At 36.7% G+C, this 24,058-nt stretch overlaps 1 protein-coding gene across 2 annotated transcripts in view; it reads left to right on the top strand.

The window, feature by feature from the left end:
* LOC135224667 (nuclear hormone receptor FTZ-F1 beta-like) overlaps positions 1-24,058 on the top strand; it is a 211,926-nt gene that overhangs the window by 68,759 nt on the left and 119,109 nt on the right. The window lies entirely within an intron of this gene.

Below are 24,058 nucleotides of genomic sequence, written 5' to 3'. Positions count from 1 at the left end.
ATTTTCATATCCTTCCCACTTTTTCATTTCTTGCTTATCTCTATTTTCACTTGCTTTGGAATGAACTGTTAATTCTATGACATTATGATCTGAAATACTCGCATTATAAACTATTATTTCTTTAACCATAATTCATCTCGTTCACAAATACTAGGTCTAAAAGTATTTTTCCTTTCTTGTTGGCAGGTGATTTATTTGTTGAATGTTGTATTCTAGTAGCATATCTAATAGCTTTTCAAATTGCCTCTTATCTTCTGCACTACTATTACTCTCTTTTTTATATGTATAAGTACAACCACAGTCTCCTATTCGTTCTTTCCATTTCTACGAAAGGAAAGTTGAAGTCAACCAGATAGGAAGAATAGGTCCAAGTCCTTTGCTGATTTCTACATATATCATCCAATTTCAATTATTAAGTCAAACTCTTTAGTATTAGGAGGTCTATATATTACTATGTTCATCAATTTTTCAGATTCAAATTCTACCGCTATTAGTTCACATTCTGAGTTACTATATTTCTCATATATTTTTCCTTGTTTTTTGTCTTTCCCATATATTGCGGTTCCCCCTTGATTCCTATTTTTTCTATCTGATCTATAAGTTTGGAACCCTTTTATTTGATCATCATTCCCAGTCTCTTGGGAATACCAGGTTTCACTTATATTCATTATATCTATTTTCTTTTCATTTTGGTTAGTTCTTAGTACTCTATTTTTCTTTTTGAGTTACTCGTAACTAAACCGTGCGCATTCATCACTATGATGGTTTGCGTGTTTTCTCCTTCATTTAATATTGGTAGTAATAAGGATTTTCCCATGTCTCTTTCCTGTTCTGGTATGTTGTTCTTTTTTTCATTTCCAGAAATTCTGGAGAGAGAGGAAACTATGTTTGTGTGTGAGAGTGAGAGAGAGGAGAATATATGTGCGTGTGTGAGAGAGAGAGAGATAGAGAATATGTTTGCGTGTGTGTGTGAGAGAGAGAGAAAGAGAGACAGACTGACAGACACACAGACAGAAGAATATGTTTGCATGTATGTGAGAGATAAAAAGAGAGAGGGGGAGCTAATACGCTTTTTAGAGAGAGAGAGAGGACAATATAAGTGAGAGAGAGAGAGAGAGAGAGAGAGAGAGAGGAGAATATAAGCGAGAGACAGAAAGAGAGAGAGGCGAATATTAGGGAGAGTGAGAAAGAGAGAGAGAGTCGAATATAAGTGAGAGAGAGAGCGAGCGAGAGAGAATATGTTTGTAAGAAAAAGAAGAAAAAGAGTATGTGTGCCTGTGTGTGTGTGAGAGAGAGAGAGAGAGAGAGAGAGTGAGAGAGAGAACGCTAAAGATGCCCCTTCAAAGGCGGGCTGTGTTTGACTTTTAAACCAGAGACCAAGGTTAAGAAGGCAGCTCCATTTTATAGGCATCAGTACCTTGGATCATTATTCAGTCTCGTTTTATGGCGATATGGAGCTTCGAGATTTTACAACCAGTCTCTCTCTCTCTCTCTCTCTCTCTCTCTCTCTCTCCTTCAGACATCATCATCCACACACCCACCGGCCACCTCAAGTCACCCTCAGAAGAAGCCTTCTTCGACCAGCCAGCCAGCCAGCTAGCTATCCATCCATCCAGCCCACCCCACCTCTCTCTCTCTCTCTCTCTCTCTCTACTTGAACTGGTGTTAAGAAGGATGCTGCTGCTGATGCTTAGTGCTGATTATCACTGAGCTATCTACATCAAGAACTTGATTTCTGTGGCTGGTTTCGAATGTGTCTGTGTGTGTGACGTCTGCAAAAGGACCCTTCCTATTTCATTAATCATAAGAAGACGTTCCCGTAACTCCGAATAAGAATACGAAGAAGGAGAGGGGAAGGAGATGGAGTGGGAGGTGCAGTTGGGAGGAGGAGGAGGAGGAGGAGGGATAGGGATATTAGGGGGAAAAGGGTAGGGGAGGAGAATGGCTGGGAGGTGCAGTTGAGGATTGGTGAGTTAAAAAGGAGGAGGATTATGATAATTAGGGGGAAGGGGAGGAGTGCTGGGCTGTTGTGTCATTAAAAAGATTTCTGAGAAAGAGTGATGGTAATACCATTGGTTTGTCTATTAGATGATGAAGAAGAAGATAATGAAGAAGAGGAGGAGGAGTAGGAGAAGGATGAGGAGGAGGAGGAGGAGGAGGAGGAGATACAGGAAAGGCTAGGCTGTTGTGTCATCAAAAGAGATTTCTGGAAAAAATTATATAATAATAATAATTATTATTATTATTATTATTATTATTATTATTATTATTATTATTATTATTATTATCCGTTTGTCACTACTGATGCACTTACTTTATCATCTCAGAACTCACACATAAGTTGCAATCTGGATTATGTTATGTTTGTCGCAGTTCATTAGAAATTCAATTATTAGCAATCTTTTTTTTTTTTAATGTCAAACCTGACGCTGAAGAAAATATAACGAATGTATGTACACATACAGACACACACACACACACACACATATATATATATGCACGTATGTATGTATAGCGAATCATGCGTTGTATCTTGCAGTTTTTTCGTTGTATTGTGTTGTATTTCATTCCACTGTCATTAAAAATACATTAATTCCTCTTAAGTCATTTAATTTCTCCTTCCAAAGACTGAGAAGCAAAGTTAGAAATGGCTAAAGAGAGAGAGAGAGAGAGAGAGAGGGTAGTGAATAATATAACAGAAGGAGAGACAGAGAGAGAGAACAGATTAACAAGAGACACACAGAAGAATAACTAGAAAATGGAGAGAGAGAGAGAGAGAGAGAGAGAGAGAGAGAGAGAGAGAGATAGTAAATATTCCAAAGTTAGAACCTTTTGAAGTGGTCCGACCGTCCTAGATTATGGTTATTACACAGGGTGTTTTTTCTTATCTTCCTTTTTTGTGTGTGGCTCTCTCTCTCTCTCTCTCTCTCTCTCTCTCTCCTCTCTCTCTCTCTCTCTTGCCATTTCTAACTTTGCTTCTAAGTGAATTTTGCTAATCCGTTTTCTTCGTAGTCTCTCTCTCTCTCTCTCTCTCTCTCTCTCTCTCGTTTAGTTTCTCCCTTTCTGTTTTTCATGACCATAAATTATTCTCACTCCCTGTCTCTCTCTCATGCCATTTTCTAACTTTTCTTCTGCATGTGTCTCTGTTAATCCGTTTTATTCTTGGAGTCTCTCTCTCTCTCTCTCTCTCTCTCTCTCTCTCTCCACATCATGCGACGCAGTTAGTTATGCGGTCTATGTGCAAAGCCTCATGAGTACACCACACGTGCAGGCAAGACTGTTACGGTACTCGAGAGATGTCTTTAAAAAATAGTAAAATAAAAAAGAAAAAAAACCCGCGAAGGAGAAATTAAAGAGAGAGAGAGAGAGAGAGAGAGAGAGAGAGAGAGAGAGAGCAGTGGTGGCGAGAGACCTCGTTAATCCAGTTACCAACAGGTAACTGCTATTTTTTTTTTATTATTTTTGCTTTTTTTTTTCTCTCACATGATCTAGGGAGTCTGGGCCCTTTCTCGTTTAAAATACTCTCGGGTGTTGTAGGTTACTCTCACCCTGGGGGGAATATCCGAAGAGAGAGAGAGAGAGAGAGAGAGAGAGAGAGAGAGAGAGACGGGGGTAGAGTGGCATGCGAGTGGGTAAGCTTTGGGGGGGTATGTGACCCCCGTTACAACGAACGGTAGGGTTTAGTAGCGAGGCCTGACGGAGCGGAGCCATGCTGTCTGGCGATTCCTGTGAACTGACCGTAGACCCCCCCCCCCCTCCCTCCCCTCCTCCCTCCCCCCTTACCCTTCCCATTCCCCCTCTCCACCCCTTCCACACAAAACACAGAACACCCCTCCCCGCCCACCCCCACCCACAAAATACCTCCTACGCTGTTTTTCTCCATATTTCTGTCTCTTTGCTTTCTAATTTTTTCTATTATTTTTGTATTATTTTTTTCCTTTCTTCTTCCTGTTTCGTCTTATTTGTCCTTTTTCCAATCGTCATTCTTATCGATGGTGTTCGTTCGTTTTCCCCCTTTTTTTATTATTATCTTTATTTTGCCTCTCCACTTTTCGTTATTCCTTATTTTTTTTAAAGGCGACTAATATTTATAATTATTTCCCCGGAATCCAACCTCTCAGACCTTCTGGGTTGAGCGGTCTCCTGAATAGAGATCAGGGTAGATGTCGCAACTTGCTCTTCTACCCTGTTTAGGAAGGAGAAGCTAAGTTCGAGTTTTTCTCCTCTCTCTCTCTCTCTCTCTCTCTCTCTCTCTCTCTCTAACTCTCTCTCTCTCCAACCCCCTTTTGTTTGGCCATTGATGAATCATTAAGTTTCAAATGTCAGGGGAACTTGTAGGTGCTAAATAATAATAATAATCACAACCTGATTTGATACGATCTAAGTTTGTATATGAATTCTATAAGCATGTATAATTCAATATAATATATATATATATATATATATAAATATATATATATGTATATATACAAATATATATATATATATATATATATATATATATATATATATATATATATATATATATAGAGAGAGAGAGAGAGAGAGAGAGAGAGAGAGAGAGAGAGAGAGAGAGAGAGATTCATTTTGTGAATACATACAGAGCTGAACTGAAGCAAGAATCACGACGAAAGAAAGAATAAAAGCGAGATTCCCAACTCGAAATCACAAGCAGAAATCACAACCAAAGAACGAATCAAAATGAGAATCGCAACTCGAAATCACAAACCTTCATGACAACCAAAGAAGGAATGAAACTAAGAATCACAACTCAAAATCACAAGCAGGAATCACAACCAAAGATGGAATAAAATTGGGAATCACAAGCAGGAATCACAACCAAAGATCGAGTAAAATCAAGAATCACACCTCAAAATCACAAGCAGGAATTACAACCAAAGAAGGAATAAGATCGAGAATCACAACTCCAAATCACAAGCAAGAACTACAACCAACAAGGGCGACATCCATCCGAGGGCGAGAGAAACTCGAGAGCAGACGGAAGGCACTCGCTGGCTCACTGTTTACAAAACAAAAGATGTTCTGAAAGATTGACTTCAGTTCCTCGATTCGTCTGAATTCTTTTGTCAGCGTCACTATTATAACTATTATTATCATCCTTTGTCAAAGTCATTACTATTATTGTTTGTCAAAGTAATTTTATCATTATTATATTATTATTATTATTATTATTATTATTATTATTATTATTATTATTATTATTATTATTATTATTATTATATTATATTATTAAGTATGATAAATTCGTAAAGTAACTAAGTTAAGGGGGGGGGGGGGGGGAGGGGGGGGGAGGTAGGATGAAACCCCATTAAAAACCATCGTAGGTGTCCCCACTATAAACCTGCCAAGTTTCATGCCCATTGGACCAGCCGTTTGGCCGTAATTGAATGACAGACGTACAGACAGACATAACAACCATTATAGTAAGATTATAGTAACCAGTGAGTTTTGTTCTTTTATTCGCATCTATATAATCAATTTTTTTTTCTGTGTGAGGAAATGTTGCCTCTGTTTTATTCTGTTAATCTAGAACTATTTTCTTTTTGAATTATTTATCTACCTTTTTTTATAGCTTTCTTTTCATGCACTCATTCAGTCAGTCATTGTTGTCTGTGGCCTCATTGTGTCTCTGGTCCTACCACTTGTACCCTTCTGTTCTTTAAAATACTTCTGTCTGCTATGTAAGGCCAATGCTCTGTTTGGAAACCAGTTCAAGTTTAAATAATTAGTGCTCTCTCCTCAGCCTCAGACTCGGGATAAGTATGGATAAGGGCGCCTTGCGTCTTGACCTGACTTGACCTGATGTGACCTGCAGTGACTTTTCTTGCTTCTGTATACCACATAGTTGACTGGACTATAGCTATGCCTATCTTTCTCTCTCTCATTTGTATGCAGTATGGTTAACAGGCACCTTGCATCGTGACCTGAGTTAGCCTGACCCGACCTGGCATGACCTGTTGTGACCTTTTTGGTTTCTGTTTATGACAAAGTTGACTGAACTCTCTCTCTCTCTCTCTCTCTCTCTCTCTCTCTCTCTCATTTATACTCAGAATGGATCATGGTCATCTTGTGTCATCACATGACCTAACCTGACCTCTTGACCTCTTGACATGACCTGACGTGACCTTTCTGGCACTTTTGTTTACTACAAAGTTGACTGGACTATAGCTATTCCTATCTGTCTCTCATGTGTACTTGATATGGATCATGGGCACCTTGTGTCATGAGCTGACCTTACCTGACTTTACCTGATGTGACCTGCAATGATCTTTGTGGCATTTGTTTACGGGAAACATTCCTTGGCCTCAAAAGCTGACCGGATTAGCTCTTTCTGCCTCTCATCAGTATACTGTTAATGTAAAGACTCTCTCTCTCCCTCTCTCTCTCTCTCTCTCTCTCTCTCTCTTACAAGCAGCCCCCAACTTGGAAACCAGTCCATGAGACTTTAAAGTTGATAGAGACCGGTATCTAGATTTCCCGTTTCTGCAAGTGAAACCTTAGATTCTGTTCCTGTATTCTTGGTATAGATTTCAACTCATTCAAACACTTCCTCACTTTGGTCTCGGGCCTCAATGTAGCCCATTGTCCCAGCACCAGAGACCCTCCGGGTGGTTTTTTTTTTTTTTTTCTTTCTTTTTTTTTTTTTTTTCTTTTTGAGTGGAAGAATCTGTTTTGTCATGAACTTCAAGATGTCAAACCACTGACAAAATTCCGTGGAGAGTTTTGTCTTAATCCATGTCTCTTTGAGAAAGCGGTCGAGACATGAGTAGTTCTTGTATTTTATCTGGTTACTTAATTTGTTCATTCATTTTTCTTTTCTGATAACTGGTATCTTCATTTTGCATTAATATTGTCTTCTGTTACTTCAAATAAACACCATATTCGTTGGAAGCTTGAAGAATTTCAAGTCAGTAGCCCCTTTGGTGGGCTTGTTCAAATATGAATAGGGTTCGTCTCCTGAATAATAATAATAATAATAATAATAATAATAATAATAATAATAATAATAATAATAATAATACCTTCTCAAGCCTTGTTCTGTTTTTCATTGGTTCGTGAAACCTAATTCCTTTACAAATGTAGCTCTAGTCTTTAATAAATCTTTTCATTGCATGTTCACTTATTTCTTCGAATATCTCTCCAACCCTCTTTAGCGCGAAGCATATTATATAACCGTCCCACTCTCAAAAGGCGTTATCCACTTCTTTATGTTTAGCCAGATCATTTATGTTCCCACCCCGTCGGACTCTACCAAAAATGAATAAACAAAGAAGTAAATAAATAAATAAATAAATCAATCAACTCAATCAATCAATCAATCAATCAATCATAAATGAATATACATAATATAAAGTATAAATAAGTAAATAAAGAAACGTAAAGTAAATAAATAAATAAATAAATCATAAATAAATAAACGTATAAATAAGTAAGTAATGACCGTATAAATAAGTAAATAAATAAATAGATAGATAGATAGATAGATAGATAGATAGATAGATAGATAGATAGATAGATAGATAGATAGATAAATAAATGAATAAATAAATGAACGTGCGTATTTTCATAGATATCTCATGTCTACAATCCCAGCCTCTGACGTATATGCAGTAGACGCGAACAACTTTTAAGAATAGTGTCAAGAGTAAGAATGTCGTTAGAATGTGCAATAAAGAACAGAGTGACGTAGGGCCACCCATGCAGAGGTTGGCAGATGGTGAAGAAGGAAAGATGGTGTGAGTGTAGTGTGTTTCATCTGCATAGTTAGTTAGTTGACATTCCATTACGCACGCAAACCAGAGAGAGAGAGAGAGAGAGAGAGAGAGAGTGAGCATGTCACACAGTCAGGGTACAGCTTTCGTAACTAGTTTTATTATTATTATTATTATTATTATTATTATTATTATTATGGTTCAGAGTCCGAGACGGGCTAGTTTGACGAATATGGACTAATCCACAGTTACGTTAATGGATCTCGGTCCTTGAGTGTTGATATACCGCCCCTTGAATAGAGGCGGGTTATATTATTCTGGAAATGTGGAAGTACACGCGGTTTGAGTACCGTTTTAATCATTGTTTTTTGTTTTTGTTTTTGTGACTGTGAATGTATGAAATTTTTCTTTTATTTTTTCCCACTTTTAATTATGCTTTTTTTTGCATTTACGTCTTTTTTTCTATTGTATTATATTGTGCTATTTATTTGTTAGTTTGTGAATTCATTTTATCTTTATTCTGTCCGCCCTCAGATCTTACAAACTACTGATTCTAGAGGGCTGAAAATTGGTATGTCGATCATCCACCCTCCAATCATCAAACATGCCAAATTACAGCCCTCTAGCCTCAGTAGTTTGTATTTTATCTAAGGTTAAATTTAGCCTTAATCTTGCGTCTGATCAACCACGTAGGACAGGCTTCCACCGGGCCGTTGCTGAAAGATTCGTGGGCCACGGGTCGTACAGCATTATACACTGTACAGAAAACTCGAATGCGCACTTTTTACGACATCAAAGCGTCATCTAGACCATTATGTAACACCCAGATTTAGAGTGACCTATGACCTTTCAATTCCTTGCTACAAATTTAACGAGGTTCTGGACACAGATAAGCCGCGAGGTCAGTGTTGACCCCCAACCCCTACCTCCTTGGACCCCCACCTCTCTCCCCCCCCCCCCGCCCCGCCCTCCTATTTTTTGTATGTTAGATGTTCATTCTCGTCAATATAGGAAATTGATTCAGCAGTTGAATCATGATTCAGATGAATAATTTCAAGGTAATTATTTTTTTTTGTGAATCGTGATTCAGCCGAGTGATAGAGTTAAGGTAATTATTTTACTCTGTGATAAAGGAAACTGATTCACTGCTTGAATCATGATTCAGATGAGTGATATTGTTAAGATCATTATTTTTCTCTCTGATGCAGGAAACTGATTCAGTAAATGAATATTCATGATTCAGATGGATAATATCAAGGTAATTATTTATTCTCGTCATATAGGAAATTGATTCAGTGCTTGAATCATGTTGACAGGAATAATATTAAGCTAATCATTTTTTCTGTGAGATATGAAAGTGATTCAGATGAGTGGTATATAGTTAAGGTATTTATTTTTCTCTGTGACTTAGGAAACTGATTCAATACTTGAATCATGATTCAGATGAGTAATATAATCAAGATTATTATTTTTTCTGTGAATCATGATTCAGCTGAGTATTTATTTTTCTCTGTGATTTAGGAAACTTGATTCAGTACATGAATCGTGATTCAGATGAATAATGATAGTACTAAGTTCATATTTTTTCTGTCCCGAACCAACTTTTGGGAGCAAAGGTTACATGGTCACCATCATGAGAGAACCCAGAAAGTCCAGTTGCCACAAATCTCGGCACTTGGGGGTCAACACAAAGCATATCACTGCAAGGAGGGATGATGCTGAGGCCACACAGAATTCTGTTGTTGATTTGGTATACTTATAATAAATAACCTCAAAAATTGCGGCTAATATCTGTCACAAACAGAGAACAGGAGTGTTTGTGTCATCTTAAAGAAATATGGTGAGACCCACAGACTTATTACGTTATTGATCTGGTATCACTTAAAACCTCCTCAAAAAACTGTGACTGATGTCTATCACGAAACAGAAGATTGGAGAGTGTTTGTGTGATCTTATCCGTGATATATTCTCCCCCCTCTGATGAGGTACATCTTTGGCCCACCCCTTACGAAATCTCGCGCGCGCCCGCCCAGTTGCCGAGATGATCTCATATTAAACGAATGCCATTGTCTCACTCTGCCCCTCTCTCTCTCTCTCTCTCTCTCTCTCTCTCTCTCTCTCTCTCTCTCTCTTGGAATACCGAGAATCGCGGACGACGTTAGCTAAGAAGGCCCCATTTTGCTGTCGAAAAACGTCTTCTTTTGTAGAAGAATATTGTATTTCATTGCCCTGTTGAGTCGCACAAAAGAAAATCCTCCAGGGAGAAAACGACATAATCGTGGAGAGAGAGAGAGAGAGAGAGAGAGAGAGAGAGAGAGAAAACTTCGCGGTTTAAGCAGATGTTCTTAGAGTGGTTTAACCTTGAAACTCAGAACGCTTGGCGTTTCGCTTGACGTGGTCAATTTGTCGGAGAATGGGCAGAGAATACGACAGGTCATTTTCTACTCTGTTTTTTTTTTTTTTTTTTTTTTTTTTTTTTTTTTTTATTGCTTTGCATTCTTGGGGGCAATTTCTCGCGGCTGCAGTCAAAAATGAAAAGGGTTATTTTCGTCCCTGTAGGATCTGTGTGGTGCCGTCAGTGCACCTCACGCGCTGCACTGTAGGCATTCCTCTAGGTTCTTTGCAGCAGCGACTCTTCGACCCTCAGCTGGTACCACTTTCATTCCCTTTTTTCATTTACTGTACCTCCGTTCATATTCTCTTTCTTCTCTCTTTACTTTTTCATTATCCTCTCCTGTTACACCTTTCAAGCCTCCACTTCTCTCAACTTCTCTTTCAGCTCTGAATGTCCGCATGGGTCTCAGCGCTTTGCTTTTGGCCTAATTATATATATATGTATTATATTATATATATATATATATAATATATACATATATATGTGTGTGTGTGTGTACACACACACACCCACACACACACACACACACACACATATATATATTATATATATATATATATATATATATATATTATATATATATATAAGTTTTGTGTGTGTGTGTATATCTTAGATCTCTTAAAAAATTATTATTATTATGTTGAATAAAATGGCAGAATTCAACGAATTAATCTTATATATTATCTTTTTCTGTTCTTCTCATTACTCGCTTTTCTGGCTCAGCGATACTTCTTAATAATTGGCCAATATTTACTTTAGAACAGGAGGATTTATTAGTCAAAACTGGTATTATTATTATTATTATTATTATTATTATTATTATTATTATTATTATTATTATAATTTCAGTTGTGGTCAGTTTCAGAGCTGGATCAAAAAAAAATTTAATCCAGTTTTTTGTAAAAAGCTAAACAAATACACGTCAAATATATTCTATAAGTTTCGCAAGATTTTTTTATGACTTTGTAAAAAAAAAAAAAAAAAAAAAAAACAAAAAAAAAAAAAAAACTATGACGAGCAGTAAGGTCTGCGCTTTTTTTATCCTTTTTTTTCTAGCGGGAGTTTTTTCCTTGTATCGATGCAAGTGCGTGACGTCATCGTCCATATCGGCTAATATTCTCCTCCTCCTCCTCCTCCTCCTCCTCCTCCTCCTCCTCCTCCTCGACGAAGTCCTCTCCCTCTTTTTCAAGAGACAACAGCGGATAAAACAAATAAAAAAAAAAAAAACAACAACAAAACCAAAAACCAAGGCACGTGATGACGAACCTTCTAAAAACCACGATGTGACCATGATTGACCCCCGTGCCGTGGCCGCATGGAATGGGTAGAGGGAGGGGGATGGCAGGAGGGTATGGGGGTGGTGTCACCTCGGAGCCACCTGGGGACCAGCTGCGTGATCTTCAATGTCTCATTTTACTGTGGCCTCAACAGCTGGCCTCCGTGTTACATTACATGCATCAGCCAGGTACCTCCTCCTCCTCCCTTCCCCTTCCCCTCTTCCCCTCCACTATCCACCAAATCCCCTGGGGGTGTTCCTCTACCCTCCGCTATCCAGCAATCCACTGGGAAGGGTGTTCCTCTACACTCCATTATCCATCACTCCCCTGGGGGTGTACCGATCCTCATCCACTATTCACCACTCCCCTGGGTGTGTACCGATCCTCATCCACTATTCACCACTCCCCTGGGGGTGTACCGATCCTCATCCACTATTCACCACTCCCCTGGGGGTGTACCGATCCTCATCCGCTATCCACCAATCCCCGGTGGTGTACCTACCCCCTCCTGTCACTATCCAACACTCCCCTGGGGGTGTACCTACCCCCTACTGTCACTATCCACCAATCCCCCAGGGGTGTTCCTATCTTCTTCCCCTATCCACTCCACCCATGGGGGTGTGCCTACCCCCTCCTCCTACTACTCCCTATATATCCCTGTGAATGGTAACCCCCCTCCCCCTACCATTAACTTTTATTCTTTTCTCTAGAATTAATGTTTTTTCTAAGATAAATCTTTATAATCTAGAATTTATTTTTCCAAATGTATTCTACTCAAATGACTGATAAAACAGTCTCTCTCGCAATCCAAAAAGGAGCCTTATGCAAATTAGCATGCTTTTTCGTATGTTAAAATGGCCACACACACACACACACACTCAATCCCAGACGCGAGAAGCTCTTCACAACATGTGTTGTAAGTAAGTGATGGCTTGTTTTGATTATCATAGCTTTTATAAATTAGTTTTTATAGATGGCCTCTGTTTTTTTTTTTGTTTTTTTTTTCTTTTTTGCGATGAAGATTCGCCGAGGTTGATTTGTGTTTGTTCGTCAATATCGTTTTTCATTATTAGTTTTTATGACGAGTATCATTTGTCATCATTTTTATTATGACAAATATTCCAGTTTCTATTCATTCACTACGCTCACGAATTGCTGATTTTTGTCATTTCATACAGTCGAGTCTCTCTCTCTCTCTCTCTCTCTCTCTCTCTCTCTCTCATCATCTCGTCTCTCGCTCTCTCTCCTCCTCCTCTTCTTTTTTTTGTTGTTTCTTCCTTTTTCTTCTCTTCCCCTCCTCTCTCTCTCTCTCTCTCTCTCTCTCTCTCTCTCTCTCTCTCTCTCTCTCTCTTCTTTTTCTTCTTCTCTCTCTCTCTCTTCTTCTTCTTCTCTCTCTCTCTTCTTTTTCTTCTTCTCCTTCTTCTTAATCTGCTTTTTCTTCTTCTTCTTATTCTGCTTTTTCTTCTCTCTTTTTTCTCTCTCATCTCTCTCTCTCTCTCTCTCGTCTCTTTCTTCCTTCTCTCCTCTCTCTCTCTCTCGTCTCTCTCTCTCTCTCTCTCTCTCGTCTTCTTCTTTCGTCTTCCTCTTCTTCTCTTTTCTCTCTTTATTCTTCTTTTTCTTCTCTCTCTCTCTCTCTCTCTAATCTCTATCCTCTCTCCTCTCTCTCTCTCTCTCTCTCTCTCTCTCTCTCTCCCTCTCTCTCTCTCTCTCGTAGTAAGCCATCTTGCTTGGTGAGATTGTCCTGCGTGAAGTCAGATTAATCAACAGATATCACAAGTTTAACATACGACTAGAATTTGAGAAAATATCTAGAAAGTGTTCGTGACTATCGGTGATAAGATTAGTGTGAAAATAATAGGATAAAGCATCTTCTAAGTTAGTTTAACAAGTGTAATACTGAAATCAGAACAAGATGGCAGTAAGTTCCAACTGCGGGAAGAGGTGGCGTAATTTAGCTTGCTTGGCGGATTCGCAATACGATGAGGTAGTAGGAAGGGAACTGGCATTTCTCATCTATGAAATCAGCAACAGTCCTAACCAAAAAGATACAAAAGCATTCATAGATATATTAGAAGGATATAATCCTTCAAACTGGAACAAATCTAATGAAAACATCTTGAAAATAATTGAAGAAGTTCCAAATAAAATCCAAGTGGTCAAGAGACTCATAAAGAAAATATACATAAACCAACATATTCCGACAAAGAAAATGAATAAGGTGAATCTTGTGAATATCCTAATTGATGCATTATGAAAAAGAATGCCAAAAGCATGCAAACTGTAAGGTTTGGTATAGCATAGTCAATCCACAAAACCTAATCAGAAAATGTGCTGCATGCAACATTCCGACCCATCCACATGTGCTGAGGTAATGCAAGAAGTTTGAGAGATACAAGAATTTTTTGTTGAAAAACATGTCTATCATGGATAGACAATGTTATTAAATCAAGATTGAATGTACAAATAGTTGAGGATGAAGAAGAAGAGAAGAAGAAGAAGAAGAAAAAGAAGAAGAGGAAAACGGAAGAGAAGTAAACAAAAATGAAATGACAGAAAAAAATAAGGAAAACAAAGAACAAGATAAAAGTATGGATGCAGAGATACTCATTGATACTACATATGAGGCAATAAAGCAGCATACCTACGAAGAATAAATTACGATATGACAACAGAAAAGCAAATCCCGAAGAGGCTCTATCCCAGATCTACACAATGACGGGAAAGAGGAAAAAATAGACAAGAAAGACAAATCTGCAACCTTTTGAAAAGAGGTAATTGCAGATTTGGAGAAAGATGTTACTACAAACATCCTAAGGTATGTCACAACTATGAAATATATGGTAAATGTGCATACTTAGATGGCTATGGGGAATGATTGCAGAGATCTCGCATCCAAAAATAATGTAAAAACCTAAAAGAAGGAAAAGGATGTAAGTTCGACAAAAAATGCAAATATATGCACCCTGTAGCCATGGAATCATAATCAAATAAATAACCAACCAAGTAATAAAATCCAAAATAAGAAAGAAACAAATAAAGAGAGAAATCAAGAATATCAGGTAAAAGAGAAAGCAAAACCACCAATGAGATATGCAGAGATGTCAGCAAAAAATTTCAAAGCATCATCAGCTCCGAAATTCTACTCAAGAGATAATAACTGTATTTATTATGCAAGAGGATATTGCAGAAACGGAGAAAATTGCAGATTCAGACACAAAATGAATAATTATGATGAAGGAAATCAAATATTATGGAAAAGTTGGATTTTTTTAATGTCAGAATTTCTGGAAATGAAAAAAAAGAACAACATACCAGAACAGGAAAGAGACATGGGAAAATCCTTATTACTACCAATATTAAATGAAGGAGAAACACGCAAACCATCATAGTGATGAATGCGCAGGGTTTTAGTTACGAGTAACTCAAAAAGAAAAATAGAGTACTTAGAAGAACTAACCCAAAATGAAAAGAAAATAGATATAATGAATATAAGTGAAACCTGGTATTCCCAAGAGACTGGGAATGATGATCAAATAAAGGGTTCCAAACTTATAGATCAGATAGAAAAAATAGGAATCAAGGGGGAACCGCAATATATGGGAAAGACAAAAAAACAAGGAAAAAAAATATATGAGAAATATAGTAACTCAGATGTGAACTAATAGCGGTAGAATTTGAATCTGAAAAAATTGATGAACATATATATATAGACCTCCTAATACTAAATAAAGAGTTTGACTTAATATTGAAAATTGGATGATATATGTAGAAAATCACAAGGACTGGACTATTCTCCTATCTGGTGACTTCAACTTTCCTTTCGTAGAATGGAAAGAACGAATAGGAGACTGTGGTTGTACTTATACATATAGAGTAATAGTAGTGCAGAAGATAAGAGGCAATTTGAAAAGCTATTAGAAATGCTACTAGAATACAAACATTCAACAAATAAATCAAGCCTGCCAACAAGAAAGGAAAATACTTTAGACCTAGTATTTGTGAAACGAGGTGAATTATGTTAAGAATAATAGTTTATAATGCGAGTATTTCGATCATAATGTCATAGAATTAACAGTTCATTCCAAAGCAAGTGAAAATAGAGATAAGCAAGAAATGAAAAAGTGGGAAGGATATGGAAAATACAACTTCTACAGTAAAAATATAAAATGGTCAGAAATTAATGAAGAATTAAACAAAGATTGGGATAACATTTTCGTAAGTGATGACATAAGGGTAAATACGGAGATATTATAAAATGATATTGGAGAAATAGTGGATAAATATATACCGAAGAAGAAAAGTAAACATCATTCATGCATACCAAGAGACAGAAGGATCTTGTTCCAGAAAATCAGAAAGTGGAAAAAGTCCTTGCAAAAGAAAAAATGCATGGAAAAGTTATAGAACTAAAAAGTAAGATAGAAAAATGCAGAACAAAAGATTATACAATCAAAAGAAAATGAAAAACGGGACTTGGAAGGGAAAAAACCCTATTAAATATCAAGCAAAACCCCAAACTATTATACTCATATGCGAAGAAGATGAATAAAAGAGAATAAGAAATAGGCCCTCTGAGAATTGAAGGGAGATTAACGAATGAAAAAAAAAAGGAAAATTTTGCAACATACTGGCAGAACGATATAGAGAGAATTCACCCCCTAGAATAGATAATGAAGATAATGATATAGAAGTAAGGGACGAAAAATAAGTGAATATTTAGCTGACATAGAAATTAATGAAGCTGATTATTGTGCAGGCAATTAATGAAATTAAAAAATGGAGCTGCTGCAGGGCCGGATGGAGTCCCTGCTATTTTGTTAAAGAAAGTAGTTCATTCTATCGCAAAGCCACTTGCAATATTATTAAGACAAAGTGTAGATACAGGCAAGATTTATGATGAGCACAAATTAGCATATATCACCCCTACTTTCAAAAGTGGATCAAGACTAGAGGCAAGTAATTATAGGCCTGTGATCTAACATCACATATTATGAAAGTGTATGAAAGGGTAATGAAGAAAAATATTATGAAACATTTAATAAAAAATAATTTTGTTTAATATAGGACAACACGGTTTCGTACCCGGAAAAAGTACACAAACCCAACTGTTAGTCCACCGTGAGAAACATATTCAAAAATATGAAAAGCGGAAATGAAACAGATGTGGTTTATCTAGACTTTGCAAAAGCTTTTGACAAAGTAGACCATAATATATTAGCAAAGAAAATTAGAAAACACAATATCGTAGATAAAGTAGGAAGATGGTTAAAAGAATTTTACACAACAGAAAACAGATAGTTATTGCAAACGATGAGAAATCGGATGAAACCAAGGTAATATCCGGTGTGCCACAAGGTACGGTGCTAGCTGCAATATTGTTTGTTATTATGATTGAAGACATAGACAGTAATGTTAAGGATTCGGTAGTGATAGTTTCGCTGATGACACAAGAATAAGTAGAAGAAATTACTTGTGATGAAGATAGGAACGCTCTACAAAGAGACCTTAACAAAGTATATGATTGGCAGAGGTAAATAGGATGGTATTTAACTCTGATAAATTTGAATCAATAAATTATGGAGACAGAGAAGGAAAGCTATATGCATATAGGGGACCTAATAATGAGACAATCACAAATAAGGAAGCGTTTAAAGACCTTGGTGTGATGATGAAATAGGAAACATGTTATGCAATGATCAAATAGCCATTCTGTTGGCAAAATGTAAAGCAAAAATGGGAATGTTGTACGGCACTTCAAAACAAGAAAAGCTGAACACATGATTATTGCTTTATAAAACATATGTTCGTAGTCCACTTGAATATTGCAATATGATATGGTAACCCACACTATCAAAGGGATATTGCACAAATAGAGAGTGTACAAAGGTCCTTTACAGCTAGAATAGAAGAAGTTAAGGACCTAGACTACTGGGAAAGACTACATCCTCCTTATATAGTCTAGAAAGGAGAAGAGAACGCTACATGATAATTCATGGCATGGAAACAGATAGAAGGAATAACATAAAATACATGGAACTAAAAATATCAGAAAGAGCAAGCAGAGGTAGATTAATAGTGCCCAAAACTATACCAGGAAAAATAAGGAAAGCATACAGAACATTAATCCACTACGCACCAGCATCGATAATGCAGCGTCTATCAATGCGTTGCCAGCTCATCTGAGGAATATATCAGGAGTGAGCGTAGATGTGTTTAAGAATAAGCTCGACAAATATCTAAACTGCATCCCAGACCATCCAAGATTGAAGATGCAAAATATACCGGAAGAATGTACTAGCAACTCTCTGGTAGACATTAGAGGCGCCTCACACTGAGGGACCTGGGGCAACCCGAACGAACTGTAAGGTCTGTAAGGTAAGGGTCTCCTCCTTCTTCTTTTTATTCTTATTTTTCTTCTCTCTGTCTGTCTCTCTCTCCTCTCCCCGAAGAGGCTCTACCCAGATCTACACAATGACGGGAAAGAGGAAATATAGACAAGAAAGACAAAATCTGCAACTTTTGAAAAGAGGGAATTGCAGATTTGGAGAAAGATGTTACTACAAACATCCTAAGGTATGTCACAACTATGAAATATATGGTAAATGTGCATACCTAGATGGATATGGGGATGATTGCAGAGATCTGGCAATCCTAAAAATACTTGCAAAAACCTAAAAGAAGGAAAAAGGATGTAAGTTCGACACAAAAAATGCAAATATATGGCCCTGTATCCATGTAGCCTATGAATCATAATCAATAAATAACCAACCAAGTAATAAAATCCAAAATAAGAAAGAAACAAATAAAGAGAGAAATCAAGAATATCAGGTAAAGAGAAAACAACACCACCAATGAGATATGCAGAGATGTCAGCAAAAAATTTCAATGCATCAGCTCCAAAATTCTACTCAAGGGATAATAACTGTATTTATTATGCAAGAGATATTTTGCGAAACGGAGAAAATTGCAGATTCAGACACAAAATGAATAATTGATAATGAAGGAAGTCAAAATATTATGGAAAAGTTGGATTTTTTAATGTCAGAATTTCTGGAATGAAAAAAAGAACAACATACCAGAACAGGAAAGAGACATGGGAAAATCCTTATTACTACCAATATTAAATGAAGGAGAAAACACGCAAACCATCATAGTGATGAATGCGCAGGGTTAGTTACGAGTAACTCAAAAAGAAAATAGAGTACTTAGAAGAACTAACCCAAATTGAAAGAAAATAGATATAATGAATATAAGTGAAACCTGGTATTTTCCCAAGAGACTGGGAATGATGATCAAATAAAAGGGTTCCGAAACTTATAGATCAGATAGAAAAAATAGGAATCAAGGGGGAACCGCAATATATGGGAAAGACAAAAAACAAGGAAAAATATATGAGAAATATAGTAACTCAGAATGTGAACTAATAGCGGTAGAATTTGAATCTGAAAAATTAATGAACATAGTAATATATAGACCTCCTAATACTAAAGAGTTTGACTTAATAATTGAAAAATTGGATGATATATGTAGAAATCACAAGGACTGGACTATTCTCCTATCTGGTGACTTCAACTTTCCTTTCGTTCAGAATGGAAAGAACGAATAGGAGATAATGTGGATGTACTTATACATATAAAAAAGAGAGTAATAGTAGTGCAGAAGATAAGAGGCAATTCGAAAAGCTATTAGATATGCTTACTAGAATACAACATTCCAACAAATAAATCACCTCGCCAACAAGAAAGGAAAATACTTTAGACCTAGTATTTGTGAACGAGGTGAATTATGTTAAAGAAAATAATAGTTTATAATGCGAGTATTTCAGACCATAATGTCATAGAATTAACAGTTCATTCCAAAGCAAGTGAAAAACAGAGATAAGCAAGAAATGAAAAAGTGGGAAGAATATGGAAAATACAACTTCTACAGTAAAAATATAAAATGGTCAGAAATAAATGAAGAATTGAACAAAGATTGGGATAACATTTTCGTAAGCGATGACATAAGGGTAAATATCAGAGATATTATATAAAATATTAGAGAAAATAGTGGTATAATATATAACCGAAGAAGAAAAGTAAACATCATTCATGCATACCAAGAGACAGAAGGATCTTGTTCCAGAAAATCAGAAAGTGGAAAAAAGGTCTTGCAAAAGAAAAAAATGCATGGAAAGTTATAGAACTAAAAGTAAGATAGAAAATGCAGACAAAAGATTATACAATCAAAAGAAAATGAAAAACGGGAATTGGAAGAAAAAACCCTATTAAATATCAAGCAAAAACCCCAAAACTATTATACTCATATGCGAAGAAGATGAATAAAAGAAGAATAGAAATAGGCCCTCTGAGAATTGAAGGGAGATTAACGAATGAAAAAAAAAAAAGGAAATTTGCAACATACTGGCAAACGATATAAGAGAAGATTCACCCCAATAGAATATATGAAGATAATGATATAGAAGTAAGGGACGAAAATAGTGAATATCTAGCTGACATAGAAATTAATGAAGCTGATATTGTGCAGGCAATTAATGAAATTAAAAATGGAGCTGCTGCTGAGGGCCTGAATGGAATCCCTGCTATTTTGTTAAAGAAAGTAGTTCATTCTATCGCAAAGCCACTTGCAATATTATTAAGACAAAGTGTAGATACAGCAAGATTTATGATGAGCACAAAGTTTACATATATCACCCCTACTTTCAAAGTGGATCAAGACTTGAGGCAAGTAATTATAGGCCTGTGAGTCTAACATCACATATTATGAAAGTGTATGAAAGGGTAATGAAGAAAAATATTATGAAACATTTAACTAAAAAATAATTTGTTTAATATAGGACAACCGGTTGTTTCGTACCCGGAAAAAAAAATACACAAACCCAACTGTTAGTCCACCGTAGAACATATTCAAAAATATGAAAAGCGGAAATGAAACAGATGTGGTTTATCTAGACTTTGCAAAAGCTTTTGACAAAGTAGACCATAATATATTAGCAAAGAAAATTAGAAAACACAATATCGTAGATAAAATAGGAAGATGGTTAAAAGAATTTTTACACAACAGAAAACAGATAGTTATTGCAAACGATGAGAAATCTGATGAAACCAAGGTAATATCCGGTGTGCCACAAGTACGGTGTTAGCTGCAATACTGTTTGTTATTATGATTGAAGACATAGACAGTAATGTTAAGGATTCGGTAGTGAGTAGTTTCGCTGATGACACAAGAATAAGTAGAGAAATTACTTGTGATGAAGATAGGAACGCTCTACAAAGAGACCTTAACAAAGTATATGATTGGGCAGAGGAAAATAGGATGGTATTTAACTCTGATAAATTTGAATCAATAAATTATGGAGACAGAGAAGGAAAGCTATATGCATATAGGGGACCTAATAATGAGACAATCACAAATAAGGAAGCAGTTAAAGACCTTGGTGTGATGATGATAGGAACATGTTATGCAATGATCAAAATAGCAATTCTTTTGGCAAAATGTAAAGCAAAAATGGGAATGTTGTTACGGCACTTCAAAACAAGAAAAGCTGAACACATGATTATGCTTTATAAACATATGTTCGTAGTCCACTTGAATATTGCAATATGATATGGTACCCACACTATCAGGAAGGATATTGCACAAAAGATAAGAGTACAAAGGTCCTTTACAGCTAGAATAGAAGAAGTTAAGGACCTTGACTACTGGGAAAGACTACAATCATTAAAATTATATAGTCTAGAAAGGAGAAGAACTGCTACATGATAATTCAGGGCATGGAAACAGATAGAAGGAATAACAGAAAATATCATGGAAACTAAAAAAAATATCAGAAAGAGCAAGCAGAGGTAGATTAATAGTGCCCAAAAACAATACCAGGAAAAATAAGGAAAGCACACACAGGACATTAATCCACTACGCACCAGCATCGATAATGCAGCGTCTATTCAATGCGTTGCCAGCTCATCTGAGGAATATATCAGGAGTGAGCGTAGATGTGTTTAAGAATAAGCTCGACAAATATCTAAACTGCATCCCAGACCATCCAAGATTGGAAGATGCAAAATATATGGAGATGTACTAGCAACTCTCTGGTAGACATTAGAGGTGCCTCACACTGAGGGACCTGGGGCAACCCGAACGAACTGTAAGGTCTGTAAGGTCTCTTGCCTTCATCTTCCTCTCTCTCTTGCCTTCATCTTCCTCTCTCTCTCTCTCTCTCTCTACTCTCCTCTCTCTCTCTCTTCTTCTTCTTTTCTCCCTTCCCCTTCCCCCTTCCCTTCCCCTTCCCCCTTCTTCCTTCTTCTTCTTTCCTTCTTCTTCTTCTTCTTATGTCTCTCTCTCTCCCCTCTTTGCTTCTTCTTGCTTCGCCTTCTTCTTCTTCTTCTTCTTCTTCTCCCTAACGTAACTCTCGTAGCCGCATCTGCTGATGTCGTCATCACCAGCTATAATATGACGCAGCCTTAGCTAATTGCCCTGTCCGTGGCTGCTTTCATTCAATCACCACTCTCTTGCTGGTGTTTATTTCACCACCACCACCACCGCCACCACCAAGGCGTCATGATGACCTCTACGACACCATCATCACGAGGACGAGATAAGGGTGATAATGAGATAAAAAAAAATAATAGAGACAATTCGTAACGGGACTGTTGGAGAGAGAGAGAGAGAAGAAATGTTGCATTCAATTAGATCAAGGAAGCTGGCGAATAGAACTCGTTCATCCCAAGGGACATCTGCTCTTACGTCAAGTTTCTTGGAATTGAAAAATTCAAAAAGAAATCTAAAGCGATGTAAAGGAAAATAGTGTATTGAAATAAGTAAATAAAAGCTTGAGACACTTCGTACAATCTTGAACGATGAGGAAAGGGGAAACAAGGCGTGATCCGAAGTCCAGCTTACTCGAGAAGCGCATAAGTTGTAAACGTTATACACCTAACTTTTGACACTAAATTAAAACGTGTTAAAATCTATGGTCAAATAGCGCATTGTTTCAGAAACTAAAATAAAATAAATACGCTTATATTTTATTAGAAATAATTGTTCTGTAATGCTTAACATGAACATTATTTATTTTTTTACATTTTCATTCTAAAAAATAAATCATTAATATCCTATTCTGCAATTCCTGTATCTTGAACTCAAAGCTAAACACCTTTTTCAGATCTTTTTAGGGAAAGAAATATGCATCATGTGATGATTACTTTTCCTTTTCCAGGTACCTGGATTTTTGTGGATCTGTAGGTGGATCTGTAAAACAGATTGTGGATTTGTAACACCAGATAGTGGATCTGTAGGTGGATCCGCAAATAAGATAGTGGATCTTTAGGTGGATCTGCGAATAAGTTACTGGATTTGTAACACCTAATAGTGGATCTGTAGGTAGATCTGCAAATAAGATAGTGGATTTGTAACATCAGGTAGTGGATCTGTAGATGGATCTGCGAATAAGATGGTAGATTTGTAACACCAGATAGTGGATCTCTTATATCAATTGGAATATCCATAATGCCAGATAGTGGATCTGTAGTTGGATCTGTAACACCAGATAGTGGATCTGTTATATCTAATGGTAGATCTGTAATGCCAGATAGTGGATCTGGAGGTGGATCTGTAACACCAGACAACGGATCTATAAAACATATTATAGTGTGCCTGTAGGTTGACGTAGTAGATCTGGATCCAGGATTTTTAATGTGGATCTGTATTTAGATCCAGGACTCAGAGACAGATCCAGCATTAGACGTTAGTCAAAAAGGATTTCGATAAGTAAATGGAGGAAGATCCAGTAAAAAAAAAAACAAAGACCGAAAGAGTAAGACGAAGTACTATACATAGATTCAAATAACTTAATGGAGAGCCAAGAGAATTCCTCCTCCTCCTCCTCCTCCATTGAGATGCGTAATGTGAAGAATATTCGGTTGTTTTAATTCAAAGATTTGCCCTTTGGAAGAGAGCGAGGGTCAAAATCATCTCTGTGCCTACACCGCGGTTAATTGAGCCCCTGTTACGGACACACACACAGACACACACCTCCCCGCCCTCTCCCCCTCCCCCTCCCTAGGTTATTTCGTCAGGGGATGAGAGAGAGAGAGAGAGAGAGGAGAGAGAGAGAGAGAGAGAGAATAGGAAAATGTATTACTTAATGGATGAATTATATAATATTTCATTTATTTCTAAAAAATTTTTATTTATTTATTTATTTAAAAGGAGAGAGAGAGAGAGAGAGAGAGAGAGAGAGAGAGAGAGAGAGAGATTAGGAAAATGTATTACTTACTGGATAGATTATATAAAGTTTCATTTATTTCCATATTTATCTATTTTGTTTAATTATGTTTTTATGTATTTATCTCTTTGTTCATTTCTTTATTTATTCATTTCAAGAGAGATGAGGAGAGAGAGAGAGAGAGAGAGAGAGAGAGAGAGAGAGAGAGAGAGAGAGATTAGGAAAATGTATTACTTACTGGATTGATGTTTCATTTATTTCCATATTTATCTATTTTGTTTAATTATGTTTTTATGTATTTATCTCTTTGTTCATTTATTTATTTATTTCAAGAGAGAGAGAGAGAGAGAGAGAGAGAGAGAGAGAGAGAGAGAGAGAGAGAGAGAGAGAGAGAGAGCTTTCTTTTCCCGTTCATAAAATAAAATTACAC

The sequence above is a fragment of the Macrobrachium nipponense genome, chromosome 12, assembly GCF_015104395.2.
Source record: "Macrobrachium nipponense isolate FS-2020 chromosome 12, ASM1510439v2, whole genome shotgun sequence".
Classification (NCBI taxonomy): domain Eukaryota; kingdom Metazoa; phylum Arthropoda; class Malacostraca; order Decapoda; family Palaemonidae; genus Macrobrachium; species Macrobrachium nipponense.
This window is presented reverse-complemented; position numbering and strand designations above follow the sequence as displayed.